Raw genomic sequence first — 12,018 nt, forward strand, 5'->3', positions numbered from 1 at the left:
GAATTTCAAGGCTATGGGTTTGCAATTATTCAATCTACCAAACCCCACTTCTATTACACCCTATGTTTACTTGGCCAATATAACTTGGGGTGTACCATCATAGTGTGGCCTCAAGATTTGACCATGTGGCAAAAAATTGAGGTCCATGCTAAGGATCATTGTACACATTCAAGGCCCATGTCAAGGCTATGGGTTTGAAGCTATTCAATCTGTATGTTTACTCAGTTAAGATAACATGGGTTGTACCAGTAGCCTCAAGATTCGACCACGTGGCAAATACTTGAGGTCCATGCCAAGGAGTATTAGACCAAAACCTACATCCCTCTATGTACAATAAGCACAAAATAGATATATGAAATTTATATACACATAGGCAAGTAATTAAAAATAGATATATGGGCAGATATGCATTGACTAATGGAAGGATCTTTTTGAAAGAAAGAAATAAGTAAATATGGGTGTGTATATGTATGTGGACATACTCGCACATATGTATGCATACGCACACATACATCCATGCATAACATACTAGACTATACAATATTGATATTTATATAAATATATAGATATAAATAAATAAATACACACACACACATGAAAAAACACATTCATTTCTACAGCTATGCACATTTACATATATATTTTGGATTTATATATGTATAAATACGTACACACACATGCATAGCATGCATAACAAACACACACACACACACACACACACACACACACACACACGTGTGTGTGTGTGTTTGCATATACATATCAAGGTGAAAACACACCTAATATACGGCCCTTATATATATATATATATATATATATATATATATATATATATATATATATATATATATATATATATATATATATATATATATGTATGTATGTATGTATGTATGTATGTATGTATGTATGTTCCTAACCAGTCACCTTCTGCCCAACGCTGTCTCTTTAAATGTCTACACTATGTGCGCTTTTGTCTTCTTGCAAAAATTTTAGCGCAAAATACTTCTTGTTTGCACTACATGCCAAAAGCCTCCCATTTTGTAGCAGGAAAACCGCTTGGGAACGTCAAATCAATGCATTTATTGCTTGATGATTATTATGTCAGTGACAGGTCCAATTTTTTATCATAAGGAAGGTAGGAGAGCATCTTGCACGCGACCTAGCTCGATGTTGAACGGTGGACTCAAGTTGCAACGACCCCGTATCTAGTAATAGGAAAACCATTGTATAAAGAGGTGTGTGTGTGATTAATGAGGACTAGATATTTTTTGGGAATTGATGACTTTGAAATCATGGAATATGGGTCTTTTCCCTTTTAATGAACATGGAACATTTTTTTGAAATCAAATTTAAAACTTCCTCTCTCTCTCTCTCTCTCTCTCTCTCTCTCTCTCTCTCTCTCTCTCTCTCTCTCTCTCTCTCTCTCTCTCTCTCTCTAGCATCTTTCCAAGGCTCAAATCAAAGTATGGTTGCTCCAAATTGTCACGAGAAGTCAGTGATGGGAAAAATCTGTGTCTTAGCTTAATATCGTGTCGTTTTCAATTTCAAAAATGCGATGAGGAATTATGTCCTAAAATAGAGAAAGATAGTGCACAAACCCAAAAAAATAACGTACTTTTCTAAAATTTTATCTTGGCAAATTCAAGGATAGGAATTTTGTATGTTTGAAAAACTGATGTTTCTCGAACACTACAAGAAGTCTTGAAGCCTTGAAGCCGGATAAAGGTGGAGGATTTTAGTGTAAAAACTGGTATAGCCCTTAAAAACTAGTAAAAATCGATCGCGGGGGTAGAAGTAATGTTTGTGGAAAATGTGTAGACTTAATATCGTGCCGTTTTCGATTTAAAAAATGCTGATTGAGGGCAAGCGCAAAGGGAGAAATTCTGTCCCAAAATAGATAAAGTAGTGTCGAAATAGTGTAAAAAATCATAAAAATAACTTAGTTTTTTAAAATTTTATCTTTGCAAAAGCTATTTTCCCAAACACTGTGCAGTGTGGCGTACCCCTAGTGTTCGGGAAAAATGTGTCTTGGTTTAATATTGTGCCGTTTTCAATTTCAAAAATGCTGGTTGAGGTCAAAGAAGTGCTTTAAAAAAACCTAGGTTTAGTGTAATTTGACCTACAAATTTTGAAATTTACCTCTAAATTTTATATTTAAAGGTGTGAAAACCTACAAAATTTTGAAAAAATTAGTGTAATTTGGTGTAAAAGACTTCAAATGTTGTCAATTTACCTCTATTGTTTCATAAATGTAGGCTTGCCAAGTTTTTGGGAAAATAAAGTTTGAGCACTGGGGCAAAGGGCAAAGGGAGAAATTCCGCTCCAAAATAGAGTAAAAACCCACAAAATAAACCTAATTTTCTAAAATTTCCTTAAGGAAAGGAGTTTTGTATGTTTCCCACAAAATAATTTTTCTCGATCACTACATGGTACCAGTTACTGTATCCTGCAGACGATGCCGTGGCCCTGCTATTTTCGTGTTGCGTGGAGAGAGTGCCCTACTACTCGCAGCTCGGGAGTCAGAGAGGAAGGAAGTACTCTCAGCCTTTAACTGTAGACGGCTGGATAGTCATCATGTGGGAGCGTGTTCTTAGAGGATGGGCAGCGAATTACTTAGTAATTACTAGAGTAATTACTACAGTAAACCCGAAGTGTATAAATAGGGCCCATTACATTGATATCGGGTTGGCAATTGTTATCACTTGTATTAGCGCTTTGGGCTATAATTGCATTTGAGCATCAGTGGCAGTATCGTTGACTATACTTTCTCTCTGTAATCATATTCGCTGTAATCTCAATCATGGTATATATTTCAGTGATACTTACTTCTCAACAGTCTTCTGAATCTGAATTTGAGTCTTATTCCAGTCTATAAGTCTGATTCTTATTTCAGTATCCACATTTCAGTCTAGTCTCTGATTTCTGTCTAGTCTGTTGTCTGAAATCTTCCCACATTAGTAGCTGAAATCCTTCAACACTGGAATTAGCTGTCTCAAGACATCAGGTCCCATTCCATTTTGGATAGTCATCATGTGGGAACGTGTTCTTAGAGGATGGGCAGGGAATTACTTAGTAATTACTAGAGTAATTACTACAGTAAACCCGAAGTGTATAAATAGGGCCCATTACATTGATATCGGGTTGGCAATTGTTATCACTTGTATTAGCGCTTTGGGCTATAATTACATTTGAGCATCAGTGGCAGTATCACCGGCTATACTTTCTCTCTGTAATCATATTCGATGTAATCTCAATCATGGTATATATTTCAGTGATACTTACTTCTCAACAGTCTTCTGAATTTGAATTTGAATATGAGTCTTATTCCAGTCTATAAGTCTGATTCTTATTTCAGTATCCACATTTCAGTCTAGTCTCTGATTTCTTTCTAGTCCGCTGTCTGAAATCTTCCCACATTAGTAGCTGAAATCCTTCAACACTGGAATTAGCTGTCTCAAGAGATCAACTCCAATTCCATTTCGATCACGGTGGCTCGAGCTGAAGCTCATTGACTGAAAGACTCTTCTCCCAGTTGAAGTTTTCAACAATGTCACCAAAATCCAATCGTGGCCGGAAATCTACCAATCGTGTGGACCCCATTCCTCAGGAGTCAGGAAGAGAGTCTAACCCCAAGCAAGAGAAAATGACTCTCTTCCTGACTCCTGAGGAATGGTGTCCACACGATTGGTAGATTTCCGACCACGATTGGATTTTGGTGACATTGTTGAAAACTTCAACTGGGAGAAGAGTCTTTTAGTCAATGAAAACTTCAAATGGGAGAAGAGTCTTTCAGTCAAGAGGCTCAGGAGGAGCATAGTCAGGCTGAGGAGGCGCAGGACTCACAACACTCCAGTCATTCTTGACACAGATGGGCAGAACGGGAAGCACGAAAGGAAAAGAGTTCCAAGAGTTCTCAGTCTCGCCAGAGAGATGAGCATATCAAGAGCAGAAAGGGAAGTCACCGTACTTCTAGCAGACAAAATAGAGAAGATACTGATACTGAGACAGAGACAGAGATTGATTGGGATGCTGACACTGACAATTACAATAAGACTCCCAAGCGTCATTCTGAAGCCAAGAAGAGAACTGGTGGGATCATCAGTAATCGAAATGATTACACCGCTTCCCTGAAGATTTCCTTTCCCACATTCAAAGGAGGGAAAAAGGATGATCCTGATGTTCACATACAAGCCTTTGAGCAGTATGCTGAACTAAAAAACATTGATGAAGATGATTGGGGGGAATATTTTCCACAAACCTTGCAGGAAGCAGCGAGGAAATGGTATTACCATTACCCTGCATGCCAGCTGAGATCATATAACAAATTAATTAAGGCCTTCAGGTTGGAATATTCCAACAATCGAGGGGATGAGGATATTCTCTGTGAATTGGATCAAATCAAATAGAGGAATTTGTCAGTCCGCAGTTATGTCGAAAAGATAAAAGAACTGACCAGACAGTTGCAAGAACCGCCGTTTGAGAAGAGATTGAGGGCATGGTTTCTGAATGGGTTCAGAAGCAAAAAGCTGAGAGAACAAGAGGTATCAGCCCCTATAAAGAAATTCAATGATCTGTCCAGCGAGCATTAAAATTGGAACAACAGGCTAAGAAAGAGAAGATCCACAAGAAGCGAAGGACCAGTAGTAGTAGTTCGGCTACTGAAGCTTCTGATTCTAGTGCAACGTCCAGCAGCTCCGAGAGCAGCTCCAATGAACGGACAAAGGAAAAATCAAAGAAGGGATCATGGACCAAGAAAATTGAAGAAATGGCTAGGCAGATTGCAGAAATTAGCCCCACAAGACAGCCGGTCCGGAAGATGGAGACTTGGTGTTCAAGATGTAAATCCAAGGACCACATCTCCACGGAATGTCCACAATGTACCTACTACAAGGCCTTTGGTTACCTATGGAATAATTGTGGCATCAGAATTCACCATTTTAAGAAAGGAAAGGATCCTTCAGTGGTTGCCTACACTGAACCAGTGAAGGCAGAGCCAATAAAAGTAGCCCAAGAAGAGGGACCAGGTACCAGTGGTACTGGTCAAGGACGTGGCAGATACCAACAAGGAATGGGCAGAGGAAGAGGAAGAGGCAACTTCCAGACCAGGAGCATGAATTGCTATACCTGTGGGAAGTATGGTCATTTTGCAGCCCAATGTCCAGATGCACCGGTAACGACTGCTACTGAGGCTAAGGCGCCAGAGCCAGTCCCAGTCAGAGTAGTTACCAGGAGCAAGGGAGTGATCATTGAAGAAATTCCAGACATTTCAAAAGTACCAGCCAATCCTAACATCAGCAAGTGGGCCCAACAAAGGGAAGTTTGGAAGGCCAAAGGTAAAGAAAAGGTGGTAGATGAGTGGCAAGAGCAGCGGGAACTAGCAGCTAAAATCACAGAGGATTTAGCTAAGAAGCTTCCAGAGCAGCCAGAAAGTTTCGAAGCTAGAGTCATTCAGAAGATACCAGCCCAATCGACTGATAAAGATCAGTCAGTACCAGCCATGACAGAGACCATGTTGGCTGTAGTACATGGACTAGCTGATGAAATGGGAGTGGAAGGAAAGAGTAGTACTGATAAAGAAGAATGGCAGTGTGAAGACACTAGTTCTTCAAGCTCTGACAATCAGTCTGACCAGGAGCGAGAGGAAATTCAGGTGAAAATTTGTGATAGAATCCGGAAGCTGACTGTAGAGCTGGAGGATATAAGAAAGACCTTACCTGAGGTGGCCAACTTTATCAGACAATGTAGGAAGACTGAGACAGAGGCCAGAACAGTGGACCTGACGGCTGTCCGGGATGATGAAATTCCACTTATTCAGGTAGACTACAAGGTCAGGAAGAAGTGGGAACCTCTCTCAAGCGTCATACTGGATGGAGGAGCAGGAGTCAACATAATGGGAGCCCATCTTCAGCAAAGAATGGGTATCACCAACATGAAACCAACACCATTCAAAATAAGAATGGCAGATCATCCAGTCGTACAAGCGACGAGCATGATTGAAAACATGCAGATAAGAGTGGGGAGAGAGAAATTCAAAACCATTTTCCTAGTCTTGGATGTGCAGGGGGCATATGGAATGCTATTAGGCCGCCCATGGTTAAGAACAACACATGCTGTTCATGACTACGCAAACCAGTCTTTAACCATAGAAGGGGCCAGTGGCAGAATCAAAATCCAGACCAACAACACCAGGACCTGGAAAAAGGAACTGAGGCCGAAGGAGTTGTGTCAGAAATACCGAGCTAAGAAAATTGAGCGAATGCTGACAGCTATGAACATATTTCCTTTGGCAGAAATAGATTTGAATGCAGTCCTGCTGAACAAAGAGCAAGATGACAAACAGAAGAGACAATTCCCTGATCAGTTTACTGAAGTCAATACAGGGGAAAGAACCGTTCAGCTAACTAGAAGAATGGAGGAACCAACTGATACTGGTATAATGGAAGAACCAGTATGTTCTGAAGAGTATCCACTGGATCAGAATAATGATTCAGAAATGAATGGACCTTCTTGGGACTACGCTGAAGACTCGACCAAACGAAAAGGACGAGGACCAAACTGGTTGCTTCCAGATGATCAGGAAGTAGAGGAGTGGAACCTGGGATCAGAGAAAAATCCCAGAATGATCAAAGTCAACAAGCACTTGAAACCGGCAATGAAGGAAAAGGCAAGGAAAATATTCCAGAACTATAAAGACGTATTTGCCTTGAACATACAGATTTGAAGGGAGTAGATCCTGAAGTCTGTCAGCACCGAATACCACTGAAACCAGAGGCTAAGCTAGTCAGATTGCAAAGATACCGGATGAACCCCAACTATGCAAAGAAGGTCAAGGAGGAGATTGATAATCTTCTCAAGGCTGGGTTCATTACGGAAGTAGCAAGTAGTGATTGGTTATTTCCAATAGTCTTCGTTCCTAAGAAGAATGGAAAATTAAGGGTTTGTGTCGACTATAGGAAACTAAATGCCCAGACCATTAAGGATCCATTTCCCTTACCTTTTACTGATATGTTGCTTGATGAGATTGCAGGATATGAGATGTATAGCTTCATGGATGGTTATAGCGGTTATAACCAGTTACAGATTGCTCCTGAAGATAGGGCTAAGACCACTTTCATCACCGAGTGGGGAGCATTCATGTATCTGGTGATGCCTTTTGGCCTGTGCAATGCACCAGCTACTTTTCAGCGGTGTATGATGGAGATGTTTAATGAATTTCTTCATCGGTTTCTCGCCATTTTCATGGATGACTTCACTGTCTATTCAGATGAGGAACAACACCTTCTATTCCTAGAGATGGTTTTTAAACGCTGTCAGGAGAAAAGGATTTGTTTGAATCCATTCAAATCTGTATTCTGGTTTGGAAGGGACAACTACTGGGACATGTGGTTTCCCGCAATGGAATAGAAATGGCCAATGACAAAATACAGTGTGTCCAGCAAGCTAAAGCACCCAGAACTGCTTCTGAGTTGAGTTCTTTCTTGAGGTATGTGAATTTCTAAAGAAGATTTGTACACAAGTTTGCTTCTCAAGCAGTACCACTATATGAGCTTACAAAGAAGACCAGTAAGTTCAATTGGACTGCTGAGTGTGAGGAGAGTTTCCAGAATTTGAAAAAATCCATTATCAGTAAACCAGTCCTCAGGCAGCCGAATTGGGATATTATTTTTCATGTACATGTAGATGCTTCAGGATTGGCAATGGGGGCAATATTAGCTCAGCCAGATGGCAGAACAGACTATCCGGTCTATTTTGCTAGTCGGAGATTCAGTCAGGCTGAACAAGGCTAAACGACTACTGAAAGAGAAGATCTGGGAATGGTTTTTAGCGCTACGAAGTTCAGGCATTACCTCTTGGGGAAGTTATTCCATTTTTATGTGGATCATCAAGCTCTTCTGTTTCTGATTAACAAAGTTATTATTCAAGGTAGGCTGATAAGATGGATGATGTTCCTTATGAAATTTGAATTCAGAATTTTCCATAAGCCTGGCCGAAACCACTGTGGAGCTGACTTTCTTTCCAGAAGTACAGAAGGATATTTAGAATCACCTCTGAGAGATGAACCAGTGGATGCTGATTTATTTCAGTTAGAAGTAGAAGAATCAGTGGATCCTGAATGGTAAGGTATTTAGCAATTCCTTTCCCAAGGTGCCTTTCCAGAGGATTGGAAACAGAATAAGAAGAAAGCTCTGATCATAAAAATCCTGAAATTTACCATCATTGGGGGAGTACTGTATCGATTAGGTGTGGATGGTATACTTCGAAGATGTGTCCCTATGGAGGGAAGAATGCAAGTTATCTCAGAAGCGCATAATGGAGAGTCTGGTGGACACTTTTCCAACGAAGTGACCTACAAGAAGATTCTTCAAGCAGGTCTGTGGTGGCAGACAATGATTGCTGATGTCAGAAGATTTTGTAAAACTTTTGACATATGCCAAAGAATGGGCCGACCAACAGCTGCAGACATGACTCCCTTAATGCCAATACAACCATTGGGAGTATTCATGAAATGGGGACTGGATTTTATGGGACCTTTTAAGAAGGTGACTCCCAGGAAGAACAAGTACATCGTGATGGCTACTTGTTATGTTACCAAGTGGGTTGAAGGTAAAGCTCTTCCTGACAACAGAGCCAAGTCAACTGCAAGGTTTCTGTTTGAGAATATTGTCTGCCGATATGGATGTCCAGTGGAAATTGTGACCGATCAAGGGACACATTTCATCAATGATACTATGGAAATCCTATTGGATATGCTTTCAGTCAAGCATCGGAAATCTACTCCTTACTATCCCAGATGCAATGGACAGGCTGAAAGTAGCAATAAGACAATTAAGAATATTCTCACTAAGGTGGTGCAAAAGAAACCAGACCAGTGGGATTTGAAGCTTCAGACTGCTCTATGGGCTTATAGGACAGCTTATAAGGTAACTACTGGTATGACACCATTCATAATGGTGTATGGTACTGAAGCTGTGGTTCCTATGGAGTTTGTAATCCCCAGTCTGAGAATGGCTGTGAAGTATGGATTAGACTTCAACCATAATCTTAAGAAAAGACTAGATGAACTGATGCAGTTAGATGAACTCAGGCAAAGAGCTATATTGGAACAAGAAATTGTTCAACAAAGAAGGAAGCACTGGCATGATCGCTGAATTAAAGTCCGAGAATTCCAGAAAGGAGACTTAGAGCTTCTATATCAGTCTAAATTGGGTCCAAAGAAGCCGAATTTGAAGATTGCCTGGGCAGGACCTTTTGAGGTCGATTGGGTCTTCTCCAATGGCACAGTCAGATTGAAAGATTTATCTGGACTGATGTTGTCGGGAGTATATAATGGAGCAAAGATCAAAATTTATTATTTAGAGACCAGAGAAACTGGGTTAGAACAAGTCACTAAGGAACTGGAGGTTGTTGATCAAGAGATACCAGAATCAGATATTTTTGGTCTTTTCCACGTGCAACCAGTTCCAGCTTCAGAACCAGTACCAGAAGAATCAGATTAGGCTGATCTGAGAACCAGTACCAGTATGGTCCAGCCAGAGTGGAAACCAGTTCAGAATCAGTATGGACACACTTTCCAAATTTTAAGAGGCCAACGGTCAAGTGGTATGCCAGTGGTAATTATTACAAGGATGGGTTGTAGTCTTGTCCAATGCATGTTTGCCACGACAGCAACGACGCACACAAGTCTAGGAACGGCGAGTGGTGGAGCTTTTATGGAGCGAACACGTATAACAGTTAGGAGAGTTAGCATTTTTCCTCATAAATCTCCTGCGCGACGCTTTCCTCCTGTCAACCATTCGCCATCGCCGAGCTTCGAGGTTTCTTCACTACAGTCGCAAACTTCGACCTCTGACGAGACAGCTGACTGTCAGACAGCCTTACTAGCGACACCAGGAAACGGCTTTGACACAAGTAAGTCCTCTTCGCCTTCGCCTGTTTCATCGTTGTTGACCTCACAGTGTATGGGTAGAAGGAAACGCTCAGAGAAGATGCAGGAAACTCTTGAAGAAACCCAGGCTATAGTTGTTGAGGCAAAGGCAAGCCTTCCTGTTCTTTCATACAGTAAAATCCAAAGATATGTCTTTACTGATCACGCAATGACTCTGCTACAACTCTGGGATCTGCGAGTTGTGTTGCAAGCCATAAGGATTGCTTTTCAGGCATATATCATTAAGCAAGTTCTTGATTCCTTTGATGCTAAAACTAGCAGTGCTGTGATAAATAATAGGAAGGTGTCAGTGACACCAGAAGCCATTGCATTTGCATTTCGGATGCCTAATGAGCCCAAACCGTCTCTGGCAACTGCACAACAAATAAGTATTGCTCTAAAGGAGACGAAACAGCTAGGAAGAAGCACAAGGCAAGTGCTCAAGGAGTTCCAGTAGCAGGACTGGAAGCCTCCGCTGCTTACAGGTTTGTAGCAGAAGTAGTCAGTCTTAAGAATAACCCAACGTATGTGTCAGAGAAATTATTTGCTATGCTGTTGGCCAAGATACTGGATCCACAAGTCCATATCAACCTTTGTCAAATACTCTCTCATAATGTACTCCAACAGACTGCCAAGCTGAAATCTCAAACTGTTTTCAAGGCATGGTATGTCTGGCAATTTCTGTATTGGGCTACTGCTACAGATGTTAATGAGCAGGTAAAGCAGGCATGGAGTGAGCAGCCCATTTCTGAACCAAAGAAGATTGAACTATCCTTAGATGACAAGGAAATGGACAGTCAAACAATTTCCAATGACCTAAAAAGGAAAGCCACTGCAGAGGAAGCTGGCAGTTCAAAGAAGCCAAGAATTACACTGACAAAAAGCAGCGAGTTCTTGAAGCAAATAGAAAGCCAGGTTTAGGCAGCGAGCACTGAGAAAAGTCAAACTGAGCAGCAATTTGCTCAGAAAACTGTACATGATCAGTCAGTTGTCACACATACAGTTGCTACTGGCTCTGGGAAAGATCAGGTAAAGCCGGTCACTGAGAAGGTACCAGACCTGTCAGGAGACAAAGGCAAGAGTCAACTGGATAAAGGGAAAGGTCCAACGTCCTCGACTTTGTCTGGAGGTTCCTGCCATTTCTGGAAACCCTCTGTAGCTGGTTAAAAAGGATAAGTTGCAGCAAATGCAAACCCAGAAATTGAGAGGGCATATTTTGCTCAGCAAAACTGATTATGCAACTTTACCCTATGTGGCTCCTGTGGCAATATATGAACCTGTTGATTCTGATCCAACCACGATCAAGGACAGATGTTCAGTACTGATACAGTCTTCTTGGAATACCATTGTCAGCTGTATGGGACAATTGGTGGAGGCTGCTGGATCAGAAGACGAGGTCAAAAAGCTTAAAGCTGACTTGGCAGAAGCACAACATCAGATTGCAACACTCCAGAAAGCCCAGGAAGTGCAGAACATACAACACAGGGTATTGGAAGCTCAATCAGAAAGGGCTCAGGAGTTGTTGAACAAAAAGCTAGCTAAGGCTGAGTCTAAAATTATGATCATAAAGAATCAAAGGAATGAAGCACTGAGAGATGCCGAGCGAGCTGAAACAGGGCTCAGAATGAAGCGGGCAGAATTCAGAAAGCTGCTAGTGCACCATACAACTCTGAAGCGTTCGCTGACTGATAGATACATCTACAATAGCTTGTCTGAAATTTTAAACCCCGCAGGCAATGCTGTTTTTGACTTAGAAAATTTAAAGTCCTTAATGGAAAATCTGTAGAGTGATTTGCAAGACAAGATGGGTGAGTTCAATAATGCTCTGATGAACCAAGCCATAATGGAATATATTGAGCAACAGACTTCCCCGGATGAGGAGGGAGAAGATGAAGAAGATGAAGCTGATCAGGACGAGGATGATCAAGAAATTGGGCATACAAAGGATGATGATGATGCCCCACCACCATCTCCACCTCCAGGACCTGGTACTTATGGGACATGGCCAGATGAAGGAGGCCATTCACAGCCAGACTAGCCAGACCAGAATGAGGGCCAGCAGGAAGGACAGGATACAGAGCACCAGTCGG

The sequence above is a fragment of the Adiantum capillus-veneris genome, chromosome 2 (assembly GCF_014529385.1).
Source record: "Adiantum capillus-veneris isolate H3 chromosome 2, ASM1452938v2, whole genome shotgun sequence".
In the NCBI taxonomy this organism is placed as follows: Eukaryota; Viridiplantae; Streptophyta; class Polypodiopsida; order Polypodiales; family Pteridaceae; genus Adiantum; species Adiantum capillus-veneris.